The sequence below is a fragment of the Haliaeetus albicilla genome, chromosome 21 (genome assembly GCF_947461875.1).
Source record: "Haliaeetus albicilla chromosome 21, bHalAlb1.1, whole genome shotgun sequence".
Classification (NCBI taxonomy): domain Eukaryota; kingdom Metazoa; phylum Chordata; class Aves; order Accipitriformes; family Accipitridae; genus Haliaeetus; species Haliaeetus albicilla.
The window spans coordinates 26,046,019-26,066,879 of NC_091503.1; the positions used below are offsets into that span (position 1 = coordinate 26,046,019).

The 20,861-nt window shown below is 39.3% G+C and overlaps 1 protein-coding gene across 1 annotated transcript in view; it reads left to right on the forward strand.

The window, feature by feature from the left end:
- The window catches only part of HUS1 (HUS1 checkpoint clamp component), a 42,808-nt gene that overhangs the window by 15,896 nt on the left and 6,051 nt on the right, over nucleotides 1–20,861 (forward strand). Inside the window, exons 9-11 of the transcript XR_011329228.1 lie at nucleotides 10,677–11,744; nucleotides 13,516–13,728; nucleotides 16,236–17,274. The gene's annotated coding sequence lies outside the window, so the exon portion shown is untranslated. The remainder of the gene's footprint in view (nucleotides 1–10,676; nucleotides 11,745–13,515; nucleotides 13,729–16,235; nucleotides 17,275–20,861) is intronic.

Below are 20,861 nucleotides of genomic sequence, written 5' to 3' on the forward strand. Positions count from 1 at the left end.
TGGGGTTAAACCACCACACAAGGGATAAATTAAAAAGAGCTATTACTTCTTTCCCCATTCCCTTTTATTTGGGTGAAATGGGTAGGATAGCAGCTGTCATTCTCACAAAATGAAAGTTCCAAAATAGTGGAGGATGTGTCCCAGCACAACAAAGTGTAGTTAAATACTAATGATTTTTTTTTTCTTCTAAAGAGTCTCTACTCATTTATTGCAGTCAAAGAGCTTGAAAACCTAGCGCAGATGTAGTTCACATTCAAAACAGAGGAGGCAAATAGGAAAAATGCTGAAATGCTAGTTTTGCTTCTTTTTTGCAGTAGACTGGCTGTGTTGGCTGTAGTTTTTTAGATTCATTTCAGAGTAGTGTGATTGCCATTGATCTGTATTTAAATCACAGTATTATCCAGAAACATTAATCAAAACAATTGTTCTGGGTGCGGTGCAAATTGGAAGTTATTTATGAAGCACAGAAACAGGTTTTTACAGAAGCTTGTAATATTGATCTAGCTGTTGATCTTTTGAAAACTAGTGGAAATCTGTCACTATTGCCATTAGATACTGCCTAAGATATCCCCACCCATTTTGTATCAGACACTGTATTAATTTCCTATTGCAAGGCCTTGGTTTTCAGGAGATCTTTACATGTAAATGTTAAACTGTCCATTTGGGTATACTACCAACATCTGCTACCTTGTGTTATTTTCATCCCTTTTTTCAAAGTATGTCTCAGAGGAGCATTGAAGAGGGTGAGAGCATAGAACTCTCTGAACCAACCACCAGCTGCTATGATAGTAATGAAAAATAACTTTATGTACCAGTTATTTCATTCTGGCACTGCAGGATTAACACGGAAAATTATTTGCTCTTTTATTTCATATACTATCTCACTCCTGGCTAAATAGAGTTCAGACACTGCAGTATCTGCTCTGGTCTGACATTTAGCAGTACTTCCATTTAATCAAATTTCTTCTGATTTGGAACACCCAAGATTCCGTCAGGGTTACGTAACAAGAGAAGACAAAATGTCAAAGGGTGAATTCTAAATATAAGACGGGGGATTTAGACAAGATGTTGGCCTTGTCCCGCCATCTGTCCCAGAGACCAGAAGATGCTCTCCATCCCTCACATCCAGTCCCATCTGTCTTGGTCTGGCATGAGCCAGTTCTGTGGAGCAGCCTTATACAAGCAAGTCCCTGGCAAGTCTTCTGCCCTGTTGAGAAAGCCCAGGAAGAGGATAGATGTTACATTGCTTTTGACTTGCTCCTGATTTTTCAAATGTACTTGCTTTTAAATTGACCTCCACAGTGAACTCTGTCTGGCCCCAAACAATTTTAATACCTTTTCATTGAGTCACAGTAGCTGTTAAAGAGCTTGGACCCTTTATGACTCCTGGGTTTGATTTTTGACTCTATATCTTCCATGAAACTTGATATCAAGTTCTAAATTTTTGATCTATCCAAATTTACATGTGTCACTTTAATATTTGGTTATATTCCTCAGTTAGAAGGTAATAAGAGTTAATTCAGAGAATGATGGCAAGTTTGTGAGTTCGACTGAAACAAGCATTTTAAGTAGCAGCCCTGAAAATTGTTCTTGAGCAGCTTTAGAGATTTAAGGAATTGCTAGAAGATCCTCGGATCAATTGTACTTCTTCACATGCAAACAGACTTTGTCCAGTTAAAGTTAAATCTTGCTTTGAGTGTGTGGTTTGTGTGTTCGGGTTTTTGGTTGCCCCCCCTTGAAATTTGTAGCAAGTAATACTGATGTGTAGCCATGCAAAGGCTGCATAACTGTCTGACAAACTGAATCCATTTGGCACTTTTTGTAACCATCCAAAACAGACTTATATCTTACAGGTTCGGCATCTGAGAACACCTAACGACTCTTTAGACCTATTTCACATTGTTTATAGTTGTCCTAGTATAATGTTAAGTATTTTGGTTTCCAGTTTACATTTATAAGGTTAAATTCTGCAGCCACTACTCAGGTCTTATTAGACAAAACTTCTGCAGTCATAGGCTCAACTCTTTGCTGAAGTGGGTAGCAAAAATCTCTCTGCCTTTAAGAAAGCATTTTTGTGTGAGTCAGTCAATTGGTATAGAAACTTACCTATAACCTTCTCTTGTTTTCACTGCATTCTAGTTACACACTACTGTATTACTGATCCTTATTTTTATCCTGCTTTAGAAAAAGTCTTTTCTTTTTCTTTTTTTTTTTTGATGCCACAGCAATTCAAAAAGAGTGAAATTTTGATCAGAAAAAGAAAACAATAGAGGGTGCTAAAGAGCTGTGGAAAAAGGTATTACTCTGCTCTCTTAAGAAAAACAAAGCTAGGAAAAAGCAGCAGACCTCAGTTAACAGTTGTGAGAGGGTGTGATTTTTTTTTATAGTCTTTCATAAATGACATTTCTCGAATGGGCAGGTTGCCAGTAACTAAAGGTAAGACTGGAATTGTTTAAACTTTGTAAGCTATGGAAGAAATACTGTTTCGAGAGCAAGCATCATGAATGACCCAGGTCAAATCATTTAGGCACAGACCCTGAGAGATGCTGAACTCAGATGAGATCGGGTGGCTAAACAGCTTACAGGATCTGGACTTAAGCCTCTCTGTACTTCGGTGCTTCATCTGTAAAACAAGAACCCTTGTACTGTACAGCTGGGTGCAATATGTAGTGAATAAATGCATAAAGGATTTCCAGCGCATTTGGCTTCTTTGATAGAGGCCTGTCTAAATTCTAGCCTTCACTTCATAGGTGTTTACTCAGGGGTTTCTTTATTCATGCACGTGTCTCAGTGAATAATCAGGGGAACAAACTGTGTGAATGTGTGTGGGCTGGTGCCATAAATGTTTGGCTCTCCTTTCCTTAGGTGGGAGGACACGTGTTCAACTCATAGTTAATTAATAATTAATTAATTTCTCACTTTGTGATGTACTATTGATGACAATCTGAAGCACAATTTATTGCAGTTCACTACAGGAATGTTGGACTTCCCTACTTTTTGTACCAAGTCATCGGTTAATTAGTTGATTTTTCTTATACTTAACAGATTTAAAGACTGCATTCTATGAGCTTGTATGGTTTACTGTCATGTCATGTAACTATGGAAGATGCCAAGCTGGAGTTCCAAGTAATTTCTTCTGGTATTCAGGAATCAGATAGACCTCCAGCAATGGAAACTGTGGGATACTAAATGTAATCAGTCAAATGGCAGGAGTCTTTTCCAAAAATGAAAACAGACAGGAAAGAATTGTCTTATGTTATACAAGCAGAAGCTAAATCACGCTCAGATCTTAAAGCATTTTAAGCAATATCCAGTCATGTGCTGGCACCTGTATAATTTGCAGGAGAAACTGGGAACAACTTTAGCCTTTGTTTCACTCAAAATAACTGGCAACATTAGTAATTGCTAGAAAAATTTCACTTACCCCTGTCAATTTCATGAATTTATCACTCCTCAAAGAACCTAGAAGCAAACTAACAACTCAAGAAATTATCTCTAATTTTGTGAAATAGTATGGAATAATTTGTACACAGGTCTTAGACTTCTGAGCAGCTCATAAATACCTGTTAATTTATAGTGGCCAGCTCTCAGCTGGCATAAATCAGCTTAGTTCATTTGAAATCAGTAGTTATGCCAGTTTATGCCAGCTGAAAGATACGACTTACTTTGTGAAGCTTTCAGTAATTCAGATCAGGGAGGTGGTCACGAGAACCGTCTTCATAGATCTCACTTGTGACATTTCTTTTGGAAGCTGAAAATAAATCCCAAATTCCAGTCATTACATTTGAATTTCCAGAAGGCGCTGGCATTTCTGATGAAAACACAAACATCGACATGCCATTGGCATGGGGTTTTGTTTTGATTTGGCTTGGCTTCTACCCTGCCAATGGTAGCTATTTGATTTGTGGTGTCTGTGAGCCTGTGTGGCTTCAGCACAAGACTGAATATTAACAGGATGGAGGGCACTTAGTTCCTCTAGAGCAAAATTCATCCTCGCAGCAGTTTTCATAGACAAAAACCTCACAGAGCACCTGCCTTGGGCCCTGGCTAGTGTGCTGAACAAGATGAAGGTGGCTCACGATGGCCAAAGGTTCTTCCACTGCTTCCTCTCAGGGGCTGGGACTTGGTGAAGTGCTCGTTTTGCAGGAGGTGGGGCTGCTGCCTGAAAAACTTGTCTCCCCAGAGATCATTCAGTTGATGGAGTTGGAGATTCAAGAGGGCATTTTGGACAGGAGGGACGCATTCGGTAATGTAGGAGTAGGAGACATGGAGCACATGTGACACGTTCTTTGCTTCATTCTGTTCTGAAAGTGGTTCTTTTTTGGGAGACAACACATATTTGGGAAGTTCAAATGTTTACCTTTAAAAAAATGAGATAAGGAAGGCCATTATGGTTCATTAAATCTCTGCCATGGAGCCGTGCTGACTCCAAGTCTTTCTGGAAATAATTCTCGGAATTGTATCTTTTTGGCCTGCTTCATGTAATGTAGGCATCTGAGCTCCAGCCCTCCAGGCAGGGGTGGTAGCATTGTCCAAAAATTTGGCTACCACTTCAGTGCTCAGGTCAGCCAGAGGACAGGAAAGCAAAGTGTCCTGCGTCTGTAACCAATGCTGTTAAAGGTGATTTATGTATTGTTTTTGGATTCTTGGAGAACGAGAGTCATTACAGTGACCCTTTCCCATCTGCCTTTATAGTCTTTCTGTCTCTGGGAGATAGGCAAGGGGTTTTGAATTTACTCTGTATGTATCGTATCAGAGTGCCTTCAGGACAGTTTCCATGACTGAGCTTCCTTTCCAAGTCTTTGAACGTTTCCCCTTGTTTGCAGTCCACGATCTGACTCTTTAAGGCTAAAGTCTCAATGGGTGAAAATCTGTTAGTTTCCATGAGAGAAATTACAGTTTGCATCAGATGGGCCCTTAAATACTACAAGAGCGCAGAAGATAGTGAAGGCACATAGAAGATAGGCCCCTTAGAGGGGGAATGAGTGATTAACTCCCTCAAGTATGGTGTCTGTTGCTACAGTTGCCCATATTTTAATAAGACATGACCGCAAAAACGTAGTTCCCTCCATCTGCGATAGGCTGTGAGTTGCAGGGGATGAATGTATTTACAGAGAGGAGAGAGGAGGCTGCAGACACCCTATTCATTTGGATTTTTCTTTTACACAAAACGATTTTCTCACAGCTAGACCAGTTGAGGAATGAGCTTCTATTTGGCTGCTTCGCCCTGGTGGCATGGAAATCTCGTCACACAGGGACGGGTGCTCCGTCTGATCCCCACCACTGTAGGCTTGAAGCAGAGCGAGGTACTCCCTCCCTGTGGATGTGCTGTGCACTCAAACTCAAACCACCTGTACAATATGTAAGTGGGCGATTTGGGTCTGTGGGGTGTTGCTTTTTCAAAGGACTTCAACACATTCTGTTTTCTAGCTCAGTTCAAGCATAAGCTTAGGAAGTCCATTGATTTTAATGAGAGTTAAGGAACACTTCAAGTTAGGAATGAATTTATTGCCAGGCCAAATGTTTTGACCAATAAGGTCCTGAAATACTTCAGCATGGAAGTTCAACATCATCTTTGACATAATTTCCCTCATTTTCGAAGTGTAAACCACACATTCAGACTTGCCTGAAGGAATACAACCAGATGGTGATGTCACTTTTGTAAAGAGCTTTCACAAGAATAAGAAAATATTGGAAATAGTTTTATTTCATTTACTAAGGTATAGGAGGATTGTTGCTATAATGACAAAGGAGAAAATTTCATGGATGTGGAAAGAAATCTGTTCTGCTGGTGTCATTCTCAAGCTTTATGGCAACATGTCCATACTTTAAGATCCAACACCACCACCCCCCCGCCCCACCAAAAAAACCCTGCAGCTTCTGTACATCGGGAAAGTTTTGTATACTTGGCTTGTGCTATACTGTAGCAATCCTGTCAGCGAAATGGTGGAGATAATTATTCACAGTTTTCTCATTGTTAAATTAAGTCAGAGAACTCTGTCATGCAATGAGTTAGAATGAGGGGGTTGAATTTAATCTTCCTACTGCTGGTGGTTGTTACATGTATTATACAAAAATGACAAAAATCCTTTCATGGAAGGTTTGTAGGGACTGGACTTTGACAGTGTCACTGAATTTTTGAATTCAGTAAATCTTTTCTTAGTCGAGGGAAGGAAGTAGCTGTCAGAACCTGGGATAAAACTAATTTTCTGATATAATAACTGATTTATGCTAGCAAGACCAAGCCAGCAAATGAACTGTTTAAAACTTAATCATTTATACCATCTAAGTTATAAAAAACAGGAGGTAATTTACGCTCTGGTGATGTAATTTGGTGCTGCTGTATTGCATTCATTGCAGGTCAGTTGACTTACACCCACGGACGGGTTTGGTTTCTGATGAACTGTTCTTACCCTGGGAGGAACTTTGGGAGTTTCTTTATCAGATTTCCCTTTTTCTTTTTTTTTTTTTTTTTTTTTTTTTTCACTGTATGCAGTAGCAGCATAGCTAATAAGAAGAAAAAAAAAATCTTTGTGAAAAACAACAGATTTCCCTCACTTTCACATTCTGGTATCTCCTTTTGTTTAGCACCTCACCTCTCCTACTTCCACCTGATTTCTGAAAGCTAAAACATCTGTCAGAGAATGTGCTCTGTCATAATTTATAATGTCAGTATTTACCATATCAATTCTTTACACAGTTAATTGTCATGGTTTCAGAGACAAGATTTATTTCTACTTGTGGCCTTAATTAGATTTTTCTGCCATCTCTATTCTCGTATAAGTTTTAATGACAGCAGTGACAGCTTTTGTTTGTTGTCTTTTCATTTATAAAGCCTAATCTGCTTCTGATGTCTTAATTTGATCAAAGTGATGCCCTTCATATAGGAAGTAAGTGTTCAGCAGTCTTGGTGTTGGGCTGGGGACAGGCTTACCAAAGCTAACTAGCTTGGAAAAGTGTCCTGTGTACTAAACACTGTAATGTCTGCAAGCATTGTTCTGACAGTAAACAGTGGTTAAAAAATGGGATATCTTAAGTACACTGGGCAAATCCTGAGGAAATTCATCGTAGCCATCTCAAATTCCTTAAAATTGTGAGCTTCGGTTCATGCTTGGGTTTGGCAGTTTATGGATTCTCCTGGTGGTTAACATCTCCCAGGAAGCAACTGGCAATTCACAGAATCAAGCACCTAGTAAGAAACAAAAAGGGGTTTGTTTTGTCTTGAAATATAGCGATTATAACAAGTTAAATTTTGGATTCATGATTGGGGATTTTTTTTTACAGTTCTCCTGGATTTGACCTGCTTCTTCCTGTTGTGTATTTTATATTTATAATGTTGATGTGCTGTAAGTATTATTAATTGGCATATTGTCAATGCCTATTTCATCAAGGTAAAAAACATGCAGCAGGTAAAACACATGGTGATTAGTATGTTAGTAATTATATAGCTTATCCCACTGTGCTTTTCTTATCCCTGGCTTATTTCTTCTGATTAATTTAAGCTTTTAAATTAATCAGATTGTTCTTGGTGTGTGTGTGTGTGTTCAGAAAAACATTCAAGTAATACCTGTGTGCATGGTTTTGTGTTAGAGCTCTGTTCACCACAAGTGTACTGGAGAAAAAGCTCTATAAACTGTAAGAGATAATTGCTGGAGAACCTAAAATTAAAAGCTATGCTTATATGTTTTTTAATCATAAGAAAAGCTTTAATTTTAGTTGTAGCCGGAAGAATCTCTCTTTTAAAACCTATGGAGAAAAAAGGAGAGTGAGGGAGGTGTGGGATGGGTTGCAATTTCTTGTGGGAAGCAAATCTTTTCCCTAGTTTTGTGTGTCAGTGGTAGATATATTACCGACTGAGGTATTTAGTCCAGAAGTATAGAAACCTGAATGTTTAAATTATTGCCTAAAATAGTGCTTAGCAGTTAAAAATAGCCATCTAAACATTTCCAGCATAAAATACTTTTGGATGAAAAAATAGATTTTCAATTATGATTTTTTAAATTATAAATATGAATATCTGAAATGCTAGCTATTTTGTTCCTGAAAATTGTAAAATATGTGTACTTTTGCTGCCTCTGATCTTTTTCTCGCTTATAGGTCAGGTTCCTCGCACAGACTTTCTTTCCTAGTGCAAAACTTCTTACCAGAAAGGGAAGCTGCAACATATGTATGTGTAAATCTGTATAATGGAAGTTTTAATTAATCAATGAGCCTGAAGTGAGTGGGAAGGGGACAGGGCAAGCACAGAGTCTGCGCTACCCTCCTGTAATGTACTGCAGCTGTTGCTGATCTCTATAGAATATCAGATTTGTAATATTTCCCCTTTAAATTCTTTATGTGAAGTTTAACATTTTTGTCAGGGAAAGAAATGCATTGTCTGACCTGTTCTGCTCAAAACTGTTTTTCCAGAACTTCTAATCTGCTTATTATGAACATACAGAAACTGTTTGGTCCCATTCATGCGAAGTGCAACAAACTAAAACAAAATTCTGCCTTCTCTCATCTCAGAGGCCCGCACAGGGTGACTGTATTTCTCCCGTTAGTCTACTTCGTAGCAAACCCAGAAGGAATGTGTCTGGCTTGGACCTGGATCACCCAGGGAGCTGCACCACGTACGGCAGAACCCGCTGGCGAGTATCTTGCCTGCAGCAGGTCCTGTGGCATCCTGAACCTTCCTGCAAACTGCTGCTCAGGCGGTGCTGGCTTCCCCGCTCTGAAGAGGGGTTCTGAAATTTTAATGGAAGTAGGGAACACTGGGAGAGATTTCTGCTCCTGAGCCTGGACCTGTTTGATTTTAATCAAGATTCAATTGCCTTATATAAATGAGTTTATGTAATGCCTTATTTAAAGACTGGCGGGAACTGTAGTGTATCTAGAACCCCTGCGATTTCCCTGCGATATTCCCTAACGCTCTGTAGGTTTCTTAAGTTATCTGCCATATCTTCCCAGAAGAGGGAAGCGTTCATCTTGGAGATATGTAAAATAGCTGAATTGTTAAACAAATCTCACTGATTATTCAGCACTTGTGGTATCGAACACCTCTGAAATTCCTTTGTGTTTTACAAAGTCCATTTCTCACTCCAGCCAAACTTGTTCAAATCAGTAGATGATTTTGAACCTTTCTCACTGGCACTTCACATCTGTCTTTAATTTTCATTCTGAAAAACAGTCAGTCCATTTTGGTTTTGTTAACAAGAAACTCTTCTCTCTGGTTACTGGGGCCTTTGCTTGTTTATTTGAAAGTTGATGGTCCCATACAATTTTGTGACTGCATAGCACAATGTCTTCCGACAGTGCTGTGGTTTTTCCCAGGAAGTAATGTATCCTTCTGACAGATTTCTTTGCAGTTTGTTAGTGTATAACTGATAGAGTTTGGTGTGGAATGTGCTATCACATTCTAAAGCTAACTTTTGTGAAAAACACTAGGTAAAAACATAGGCTTAAGTCTTTCTCTGATGTTCAATCTGGTTTTACTTGTTATATATGTAATTATTTATGGTGCCGCTTAACCATTATTTAAAAAAAACAAAACACACCTGTTATAGGTGGAATTTGAAACTGCAAATCTGCTAAGAGTGGAGTTGACAGTTTCTATTTGTTGATTGTTGACTACCAAACTGTAAGCCAAGGGCAACCACACTCTTAACTTAAATGTCTCTCTTAAGTGTTTAAATGTGTCACCCAGAATGTTTGCAATAATCAGGGAAGTCAGGATCTGTATGTACTTGGTTTAAGATGTTTTCTCACTAATTCTTATGAGGAAAAAGTCAACTGAGAGAGACTTAGCACTCATTAGTATAAATAATTCTTGATGGCAGAAATTCCTCATGCTAAAAGTCATTGTTATTTGTAAAAGAAGCTGCCAGATCATCTGCTAAGCATAAACTAAAGGAGTTAAAGCAGTAGAGAGGCTGTCTTAAACTACTTATCCCTTAGTATCTAAAATATTCCTACTTACGCATTCTTCTTTCTCTTGAAGTTATGCAGCAGTAATGCAAGTGGCATTTCGAGTAGGAATGTCCTATTATGGGCATCACAGAAGTGAAGAAATTCAGTGTAATGGGATCATTCTGGACCTATTAGGAAAAATGCTTTGATTATTTTTCACCTTTCTTGCTTGTGCCACACAGTAGAAAGAAGTGCAGTAGAGAATGTGGAAATGTGACTGAGATAATTAATGTTCTTGGCTACCATTTTCACCACAGACTGCTAAATATGAATGTCTTTCGTAAAGTAACTACTTTAATTTTGTTCTTGTTTCCTATCTGAAAATCTGGTAGATTGGCTCCTGATCTGGAATAGCGATCTGTAGCTAGCTTTCTTCTTCCCTTTCTACACCTCCCCACAACCCCATGTGTGGAAGGAAAATGAGGAAGAAGGTCTTGGAACATCTCTCTTGATTTGCCCTAGATACCAGTAGCTAAGATTGGCCAGAGGTCTAATTTTGGATTGCTCTGTTGAACCGATTGAGATTAGCTATTCAACATGCTGGTGAATTTTCCTCAAGGAATGTGCTCTGCATCAAGAAACCCCTAACCTGCATGGCCCAGCTGCCACGCGAATGTGCTTAGGTTTGCAAAAAGATGCTGTTAATAATAGTTAACACAGTTGTTGAAAGTGTAGTCACACCAAAGTTCGAAATTTTATTTCGAAGAAGCAGCTTAGGGGCCCCGAAGAAGCAGCTTATTTTCAGGAAGGAAGATGGGTTGGACCTTCAGCTGTTGCAAGGTGGCACAGTCCCTCAGACGTGAGTAAGATGACATTGATTTACATCCACTGAGGATCTAAGCCTTCGAGGGAGGATGGCAGAAAGTACAGCTGTAGTGGCTGGAAAGGCTAAATCCCATGCCCATGAGGTGAAGGGGACTGTGCTGCATGGACTACAGACCTCAGAGAGAGAAGGTAATTGAAAAACAGTTGAAATTGTGTTCTGATAGTCCCTGGATGGAAGGAATGGTCTGATCCCTTGAAGAGATTTAGAGGTTTTGGAATTTCTCAGATTTGTACCAGGTTAGTTGTGCTTTTGTAAATATTTCAGCAGCTGCAGATGAACAAAATGCAATAACCCACTGACCATTTCTCTTTTTCCCGAGATATGCCCTTGCCTAGAGCTGCAAAGAGGGTAGTGTCACAGTTACTGCCTTGAAAGCATGCTCCATCACTGTGATCTGCTATCTTTGCTGAGAATTATCTACAGGATGCAAGTCGGACTTCTCCTTCCTGTCTCGGAGAAGGTTAAATGTGAGATGCAGTGACTGATGACCTCTAACATGAAATCACATAACCGGCATCTTTAGGTTTTACATACTGCTTTACAATACAGTCTGCAAAGCTTAGAGTAATGCATTTCCCAAGTCATAGCTGATGTTTTTAATTAGTAAGTTTTTCTTTGCATCCACATTTTAAAGACTCTCACAGAACACAGCAATTTACATGCAACAGTTCTAGACATTGCAACCTGTGACTCCATAATTTTCAAGACTGACAAGCTTTTCCATGAACCATAAGCTGCATAGTCTGAGGATTCACCATAGGGCAGGGGCTTTCCATGGCCAATACTGCGGGCCTTGATGCCTTCTCATTGCCCCTAACTCGGAGAGTATGAGCGTTCACCACAGACTCCTGCCTGTCTGCTCCGGCGTTGTGAAAAGGACACAAGGGAATGGTCGCATCCTGACTTGCAGATCTCCTGCTCCCCGCTACACCTGCAGCGTGGATTCAACCAGAGATATCAACTTGTCAAGGTAAAAATCTCACAGCAAAGATAATTTTGACCTTTTTCCAGGAAGATGCATATATTTTAGCCGTGCAGTTAGTGTGTTCCCCCAGTTTCACTAGGATGTACTTATTTACTTTTTTGGAGGATCCAGGCTTTATTGTCCTTCTGCAACATCCCACTGGCTTCAGAGTTCCATTTTCATGTTATATAGTCATTTATAAAAAAGAAAGAGTGCCCAAATTGGTAGTTTACGCACTTGTTTTCCACACAAGATTTAAAGATACAGGCTGATTTTTCTTTAGAAATAGAAGGCATCTGCTTGTGATGTGAACAGTTTCCTCACCTATTTTGCACAATAAAATGATGTTTGTACCACATAATTGGCCTTGCATTTCCCTAGTGGTAAAAGCCACATGTTGTATCTTTCTTCTTTACATCATATTTTCAAGCTGCTTGACAATGGTGATTTACCTTTGACAATGCTGCCTTTTATGATATTTTTTTATGGATAAAACTTCTAATTTTTATCACTCCCATATATCGCTTGTATTCCCAATAAAACTGCTTTTTGGGCTATACATCCAGAATACTGTTGTAATGGAAATAGTGAGGGCTTACTGTATTGCTTCTGTCTGAACTTGAATTTGATCCTGTTCCCATTTAAATCAGTAACAGAACTCCCCCTGGCATCTGTGAGAACTGTGTTGGCTGGCTGTCTATCCTATTAGACAATATCATACCATACTTCAAGACTACTGTCATTGTTTTAAATATTTTTTCCTGATTTGTAATTATGAACATACTTTTTGCCCCAGTGTAACTGTCTTAGTCTCTGCTACCAAGAGTCATATCACCTGTTGTTATCATGAAACCAAAAATATTTATGATCATATTGTGAACAAAGACTCTCTCTTTTGGAGAGAAAAATACTTTTTTCACTGTTATTGATGAGGCATTTTTATGCTAAGAATGAAAATCATTAGCAGCATAAGAGAGCATATGGGAATCTGATCCTGTGTAGGCTGCTGGTGATTTTCCACCAAATTACTTCTACCGATTTCAGGAGACACATCTAAGAAACATGTGACGAACAACTACTTTGGCATGAGGATCCCGTTAATCCCTGTGCCATAAACTGCGTTGGTTATCACCGATGTTCTGCTGATTTTTACAACTCTGAGAGAAAATAAAGTGAACTTTGTTGACGTGCAGGATCAACTCCTGCTCAGTCCAGAGGCTGTGTTACGCGCGTACCTCGCCTGTATCTTGGGTGACTCTTTATGTGCATTTCCACCGCCCACGGACACTGAACATGATAAACGAAGGCAGTGTTACAAGGAGGTTTGGTGCCTGTTTGTTGTTGGTGCACCTTGTGCTTCCAGGGTGTGCTGCGGAGTCGCAGTTGTACCACGTGCTCACAACTCACAGCCCAGCTCTGTCCGCTCTGCCTTCGGCCACAGCTGTGCGTACCCAGACGGTGGCAACTCTTTAATAAGAGCTGAACGGAATTCAGGAATCAAATTTTCTGCATAAACGTGTGCACTTGCACTTAATTAAAGATAATCCAGCTTTCTAACACAGAGGCCGTTTCAGTGTAGGCAAAATTTTCTTCCCGAATTCATGAAGTGTATGTAGGTCCCACATTTTGTTAGATCCTTTTATGCTTGGGTCTTGATTACTTGCTTGTGTTTTCCCATGACTCACCTTATTCTTGAAATTGGAGTGATTCTAGCATTTTTCTGAGGTAAAAACAGTGAAATCATGAAACTATATTTTTGTCTTTTACCCATTTATAGAACGTGTTCAGAGCCTCTTTCTGGGGTGAGGAGGGCCTTGCAAGTAGTTGTGACTGGATCATTAGGCTGGTAAAAGAACTGGAGTCTGACTGAGGACGGAGCCCTGAAAAGCTATTTTGAAGAGGTCTGGCATACACGCTTGGCAGCAAAACTCTTCACAGTCCTGGAGATGCCTAGATGCCAGGTCAGAGGGGTCCCTTCTGCGCTTCCCAGGTGAGTATGTTATGTCTTTTCTCCCCACCTGTACAACAAAGCTTGACACCTCACTGGAGAGTTGGAGATCGGTCACAATTTAAATGAATGAATTGATGGTCAAACCATTTCTAATTCCTGGTCAGGAGAAAAATTCCTCTTTTAGCTTTGATTGTAAAAACTTAGATGTCACATTTACCTGAACAGAACTAGAGAAATAGGAACCAATTAAATGTGTTCTTAAATGGTTTATTTATTCAAAGGCATTAGAATGTCTTCAAATATATTAAATAATAAGAAGCTTCTGTCATTCTCACCCCAGTGTGTATCCAGGAAAATAGATCTTTTGAAGCATAATTTCTCCAAGCTTCTTCTATGTCTTTTCTAATAAGAAAGTATTCTTCCAAATAATGTTTGGTTTTGATATATCAGAAAGGAAAATGTCTTCAGCTTGAAAAGGATACATCCTATTGTAAAAATAATATAACAGCAGAACACCACTAATGCTGTAGAACACTGTACCCTTTCTCTAAACAGCCATTCCTTAACTCTATTCACAGTCTGGCTTAAAACATGTATCATCCTTTATCCTCAATTCACACTAGCAAAGGACCGGTGCAGATCTGAGGATTAGACACCAGAATGATAGCTGTGTTTCCCCTCCTAGTTCCAGGAGAAATTCTGTGATAACTTTATGATGATGCACACCTGATTGGCAAATTTTACAAAAGCTTCTTTTTTTTTTCCTTAAAAATAATCAGGTAATGTTTCAACTTCAGGGGCAAGATGAAACTCTGCATTAGATTGCACAAGACAAAAACCCAGGGATGATTTGTCGCAGTACTCTGAAAATACATGTGCTGCTTAAAGAGTGAGGTATATCACCCTAATAAAAATCATCAGAAAGCTGGTCTTCTCCCAGTGTTAGTTTAGTTCCATCATAATTCAGATTAAGATATCTATATGTATGGCAGGGTATTTCTAGTGAAATATTCAAATGCCTTGCCATCAAGGCCAGACGAGGAGTTTTCATATAATTCACTATGTAAAGACCAGATGAGGTGATGACATGCAAATGAACGGTTTTGTCGGAGCTCCCCCTATAATATGATCTAGGTATCATTTATCTTGTATAACTACTTAACTAGCTCTGTGGTGAAGATGACAGTTCAACTGAATGTGCTGTCATAAGTACATCTGCTTTTTGGCTGCAGTTTGATTCCTGCACCTATCATGAATGGTGATGAAATCATGTCCCAAATAGACTGAACGATTTTAACTGACATTCACTACTAAAGTGTTATGGATTAGAGCCATTTGCTCAGGGAACAAAAGCTTAACATCCTACAGAGGGCTGAACGTCCTGGAGTTTAGTCCATTTTTAAAGTTTATTATTTACTTCCTGCTTCCCCTGTTTCAATTATCTTGCATTTCTTGTCAAGAGAAATGATATGAACTTGTTTAACGAAATGAAGTATACTTTCAAAAACACATCAGTCTGAATGGCTTGACAGAAATCAACAAATACAGTAATATTGACGTCAAGAGGCCTGCAGTTTATTTTAATTTGTGTTCTTAAAGAAAGTGGCGTTGTCTGCACCTTACATATTTGTTTTGGTTGGTGACCAACCTGTGCTTGTTTTTATTACAGACCTTTTATATTATCCTGCCTAAATCTGGATTTTCAGCCTTTTCTGGACTGAACAATTAGTTCAAAAATACTTGTGTATGTTTAGATATTGATAATTTAGATATTGATATTTTAAGTTTTAAAGTAATGAAACTGAGAAATTTACTTAACTATATGCTGCTGCAGCAGAAAATTGTTAAATGCAATCAGTTACTCTTAGAAACTGGAGTCTTGAAAAATAATCCCATAGACAGAGCGTGTTTTATTAGTAGGAATTATCTGGTGTGGTGGTATGTTTCAGTTTCTCCTATTATGGTTTACAGGATTAGACCTACGGGATTGTTATGTTGAAGTTGGTGTGAGAGAGGTAAAAGCACTGGAGTTTCTTTATATGATCTAAACCCACTTCATTTAGATACAGGCAATGACTTCATGAAAAAAAAAATGAAATAAAGATAATGAAAATGGGCTACTGCTAACTAGAAGACTAAGCACAGGACATGGTGCCAGGACAACTCAATTATATCTCGTCTTTCCCTTGGGATAAACTGCTTGGAGACAACACAGAGAACTTGAGATGAGTTTTAGACCTTGACTTTGGTTCTTAACCTTGACAGATCTTCCGAGCTTATCTTGAGATGCTGAAGAACCCTGCCTCATCTCACAGCTCCCAACCCTGGCTCATGGCAAACCAGGGATGTCTTCAGAGCGGGCAGTACTGGGGCATTTATTACTGTGTTAACAAAGGTGGTTCTCAATAACCTGGTGGTATTGGAGTGTAAGTTTCCATCTCCTGGGTCAGGAGGCAGTGACATTGCTGGGGAAGAAGCTTACTCAGTTGCTAGAGGAATAGGTCAGAGGTCTTTTGACGTATGTGGCAATTACTGTATTTCTGCAGGTAAGGGACCAAGCATGGAGGATTTCCTCATCTTCCTCGAGGAATGAAGAACAGAAAAGCTGCAGCAGAACTGTCTCTCTATTTCTTTCTTCTCTGCGCATTGATAAATTGGAGTGAGGAGTAGGAGAACTTACTCAATTAAAGCAACAAGAGAGTTTCTCCTTTTCTTCATGTCTGGTCAAAACCTAACACCAACACTCCTGCCTGCCTTGACAGAAGACTACATGCCAGGTTTCCTTTGCCTGGCGTGTTTCCCTGTCGTATCATGATTGTTTTTCAAAATTAAGGAGACAAAACCAAGACTTGATAGAGCTTGTAACCAGATTAACAGAGCCAAATGCCTCTTCCATTACTCCTCCCACCCTGGCATGAGAGGTGCACTCCAGTCCTCCTCAAACAGCTGCCTCACTTAATAGAACATTTAGAGTCACCTTTCACCATAATTAACAATTATTACTCCTGTAACCAACAGTTCAGAATTGCAAGCTTCTCCCAGAGTTGTAATATGTAGACAAGCATTGCTCCCTTCAGTACTTACAAGATGTAGGGAAACAGGCTCAGCCTCGTACTGAATAAGGGCAGCACTCAGAAATGCCAGGGGAAAAGCAGAATCAGGTTATCTTAGTGGGTGTTACGGGAGGTAGTATTCACAGCAACTTTTTCTTTTCCAAGCAGAAAAAAGAAATTCAGAATTCCAAACTGAAAAAAAAAAAAGTTTCTGAAAAAGTAAAAAAGGGAACCTTTAATTTTATGCTGTCATGTAAAATAGTTGATTATACTTTTGTTCTCACTGTCTGGCCTTCATTGCCCTTGCTTCTTTTCCCTGCTTGCTTTTTTTTCTTGTGAAAATATTTTCACAATTTATTTAAATACATTCATTTATTTAAAAAAAAATCACATTTCATTTCCACAGACGTAAATGCTCTTACATTTTCATTAAGCCCTGTGAATCTACTTGAAATGAGTAAACAGGAAGAAGATCAGATCTCAGGAGACCTCAGGAGCTGAAAAGGTGAAATTTAGATGTGGAGGTTTTCAGGTGAGTGCCACATCCATCAGCCCACTCCCTCTGGAGAAAAGGATGGGTCAAAGCAGAAGCCTAGCTCCAGAGCCTCTTAGGCTATCTGTGCCAAGATCCAGCATGAACTTAAAGGGTGGTGCAATCTCCAATGCTTTTCTTTACTGCTCCTTGTTGGGAATTTGACAGTCTTGAGAAGTATTTTATCTCAGGCAGTTAGCAGCAATAGAAGCTTTTGGGAGGTGAATGTCTTCAGCTGATAAGATTACAAGGTGCTTTGTTGTCTTGAGTTCCTTAGTGGAGGTTCAGCAGACAACTGTGGTGAAATGTGGGATCAAAAATGCAAATTTGCATGTATTTCAACAGCAGCAACAGCTGGTGAAGGTAACTGGATGTCCCTCTTGCCATAACTTCCCGTTACCTTGCTTTAATTTTTGCCCAGGAGTTGTGATTACTGCTCATTCCATTCACTCCCTCTTTGAAGCCGATTTTAATCTTCATTGCCTCCCATTAAGTCAGATCAGGTTAGTTATATCCCTTATCCTGCCTCACTACAATGTTGCCTGCTCAGATTGCTTGAAGCAGCATCTGTGACCTTTTACTTTGGGGAAAAAAAGTAATATGAAGTTAAACTACAGAGATGAAAGGAGTTCCTACATTCTGCCCCAGAAATGCCGGAAAACAAAGCAGTCAATGAGATTTCTTTGTACGCTCTACAAATTTGCAGTTTTTTCAGGCACCGAGAGACTGTTACGGTTGTCTTGTCAGACCCGCAGTTTAACACAGGCTCTGGAGGCTCATCAAGGGATTTTTCGTGCCAGCCCACAGTATGTGTTCAAGCTCTGCAAATCTCTTGGAAGAAGTCAGTCTTGAGCATTTTAGACCAAAGAAAGCTACAAGGCATTAAAACTCACTATTTATAAAACCCTGACATACAATGAACAGAAAGTATCTAGATTGACTAAAGACGCAGAAGGGAGGGAGGATTTAGTTTATGGTCATATAGGTCTGGTTCCATTAAAGCCTATGGGAAATATCCAAATATACCCCAAACCTGAGAATATGACCTTATTATATGGTATAGTGATTAAGGAGCTTTAGAATGGATGGTAGGACCAAGTCTTTTTACTATTCAATGTCTGGCTAACTGCACTGGAGCATTTATACTACAGAAGTTAAATTGATTATACCTTTTTGTTCACCTTTTAAGTAGATCCTGTTTCTAGAGGGAAATTCAATATACCTGAATTAATTTATTTTCATTACAGAAATGCAAGCTATGTATAAATGCTAAATTAGTGGCAGGGGCGGGGGTGGAGGGGGAAGGCTAATGGGGGCTGGCTGGGATTTTATAAACACAGTTATCACAGAGAAGCAGTGATATCCAGCCCAGTGGAAACAGCTGAGACTAAATCCAAGTTCCTGTAAATTTGTTCTCCTTTCCTTAAAATATATATTGTGTTTTGCATGAGAACAACCACATGCTTCATAAATGATATGACCGCTTCAGTGGGATGATCATTTCCACATTTTAACAAATCCATTCTACTGGTATCAATAAAAAGCTACTGTTCATTTGATTAATACTCAATATTTTAGGATGTCATAAAACTCAATTTATATATAAAACCTAATTGCATGCACATTTATTAAAAGTGTGAAATGTTGCCTGTAAGTGATAAAGCATTCCACACTGTTCCCCTGTATTCTCTTCAATGAAAGAAAGATCAGATTAGGGTTATTACATAGCCCTGAAAAAAACAGGACTGGCCGATTGAAAGATTTTATAGGTGAACTTATTTCATCTCAGGTTTTAGGGTATTTTTGTTGCAGAATCAACACCTACTGGTCCTTAGTTACACTAAGGTCTTCCCAGGCAGAGACAGCAGTGTGTAGTTGCCTTAAAATCACAGTCAGCACCTTCCTTGTGCAGAAATGTAGCCAAAGGTCTCTGTGTCATGCACGGCCTCTGCTCTCAAGAGACCAAAGGGATGTCTCAGAAGGCTCCAAAAGGTAGCAGCTTGTGAGCTCTGTAACTGTTTTACTGCAACTTTGGGGTTTTTTTGCTTAGTCTTTCCCACAGCAATTGCCTGTCCACCACTAACAAATCATTTTAGGGCTGATGTTGGAGTCCTGTCTGTTTTCATTAAAGACATTTGTCTCTTAGACAAATTATGATTCTTCCTTCGGCCACAGGTCCTTGGCCATGGGGAGGTACAAACCGTTAATGAAAGAGCTCTGCTCTACTACACCTTTCACTGGGATAATGGTATTTTCCTCTCTTCACTGGCTTCTGATGCTCTGTTTAAACTGCTGTGGGTCTCCCATGTTTACTGAAAACTGACTGCAGCTTCCTGTTCACAAGACAGCACAGAGATTTCATTCTGATGGAGTCGGTAAAGGTGGTCAAACGTTTTTTCGAAGACCAGTTCCCCAAAAAGTCCAGTCTGTCGAAATTAAAACTTTTCTTTTTATACCTTGTTTTTGATAGAAGTTTATTACATATATTTGAAGGGAAAATCTTGACCTTGTCCAACGGGCTTCAAGTATTAATAACCAGTTTTGGTTACCTTTCCTACCCAAAGCGAATGCCCTTTGTATCTGCTACATGCTGTTGCCAGAGTGGTTCAACTTCTCTTCAAAGGCCTAAAGCCTCAGAAGGGCCTAGAAAGTCAGTTTCAGTTCTTTCCATGATCTAATCCTTTCGTTCAAAAGACACTAAGTTTATAACAGCTGCTGAAGTATTTCAGGAAAATAGCTATTTCTACTGTGTTTTATTATGTCTGATGCATCCACGCAGCCACCCAAGAATGATTGCATTAGCAGGAATAACAGTAATAAAGAGTTATAATCTGTGTTTGGATGGCAGTTACATCATTTCTAAACAATTCCAGAAATTTCTTTTAATGTAATTTCTGCAGCGTAAATTGGGGGCAAACTTATAGGACTGGATGGCCATTCTGCATCTGGTTTCTGTTACCGAGATGCTGACAGACACCATTTGCTCAGACCATCTGCAGAGAAAAAGATTGGGTTTTTTCTTTTCAGACAGACCGCTTTTGCTTTCAGCATCTGAGGCTTGAAGTAACACAAGGCACATGTTACTTCCAGATAAGTGTGGGAATGGTATTGTTAAAATTGTTCTGCGTAGCACTTAGTCGTATACTTGACATATGAGGGATACGCTCGTGAGAAACTAAATGTCTCATTTTAAATATTTGGTGTACATTAAGGGGCTGATATAAAGCCTGCTGTAATTGGTATGTGTCTCCCTGACTTTACTAGCATGTATTGGATCCTCAGCCCTTTTTGAGATTTGCTAATTGGCCCAGATTCTGTGAAAATATTAATAATTTGTCTGCCTTTTCACTTGTAACATCCTAACTGTGTTAAAATATCTTCTTAATGGATGCTCAGAGTTAAGGAAGACTACAGAACTCTTTTAAACTATCCTAAATAAGAAAGAAACAAGGGGAGCACCTTATGTTACTTGTCACCATGACTCTCTTTACCAGCTGTTTTTTGTCTGAAGTCCAAATCATGTTGATGAAGGTACCTCAAGGCTTTGTTGACCTGCAGCAGTGACCCAGAGGACAAAGCTGTTGCCC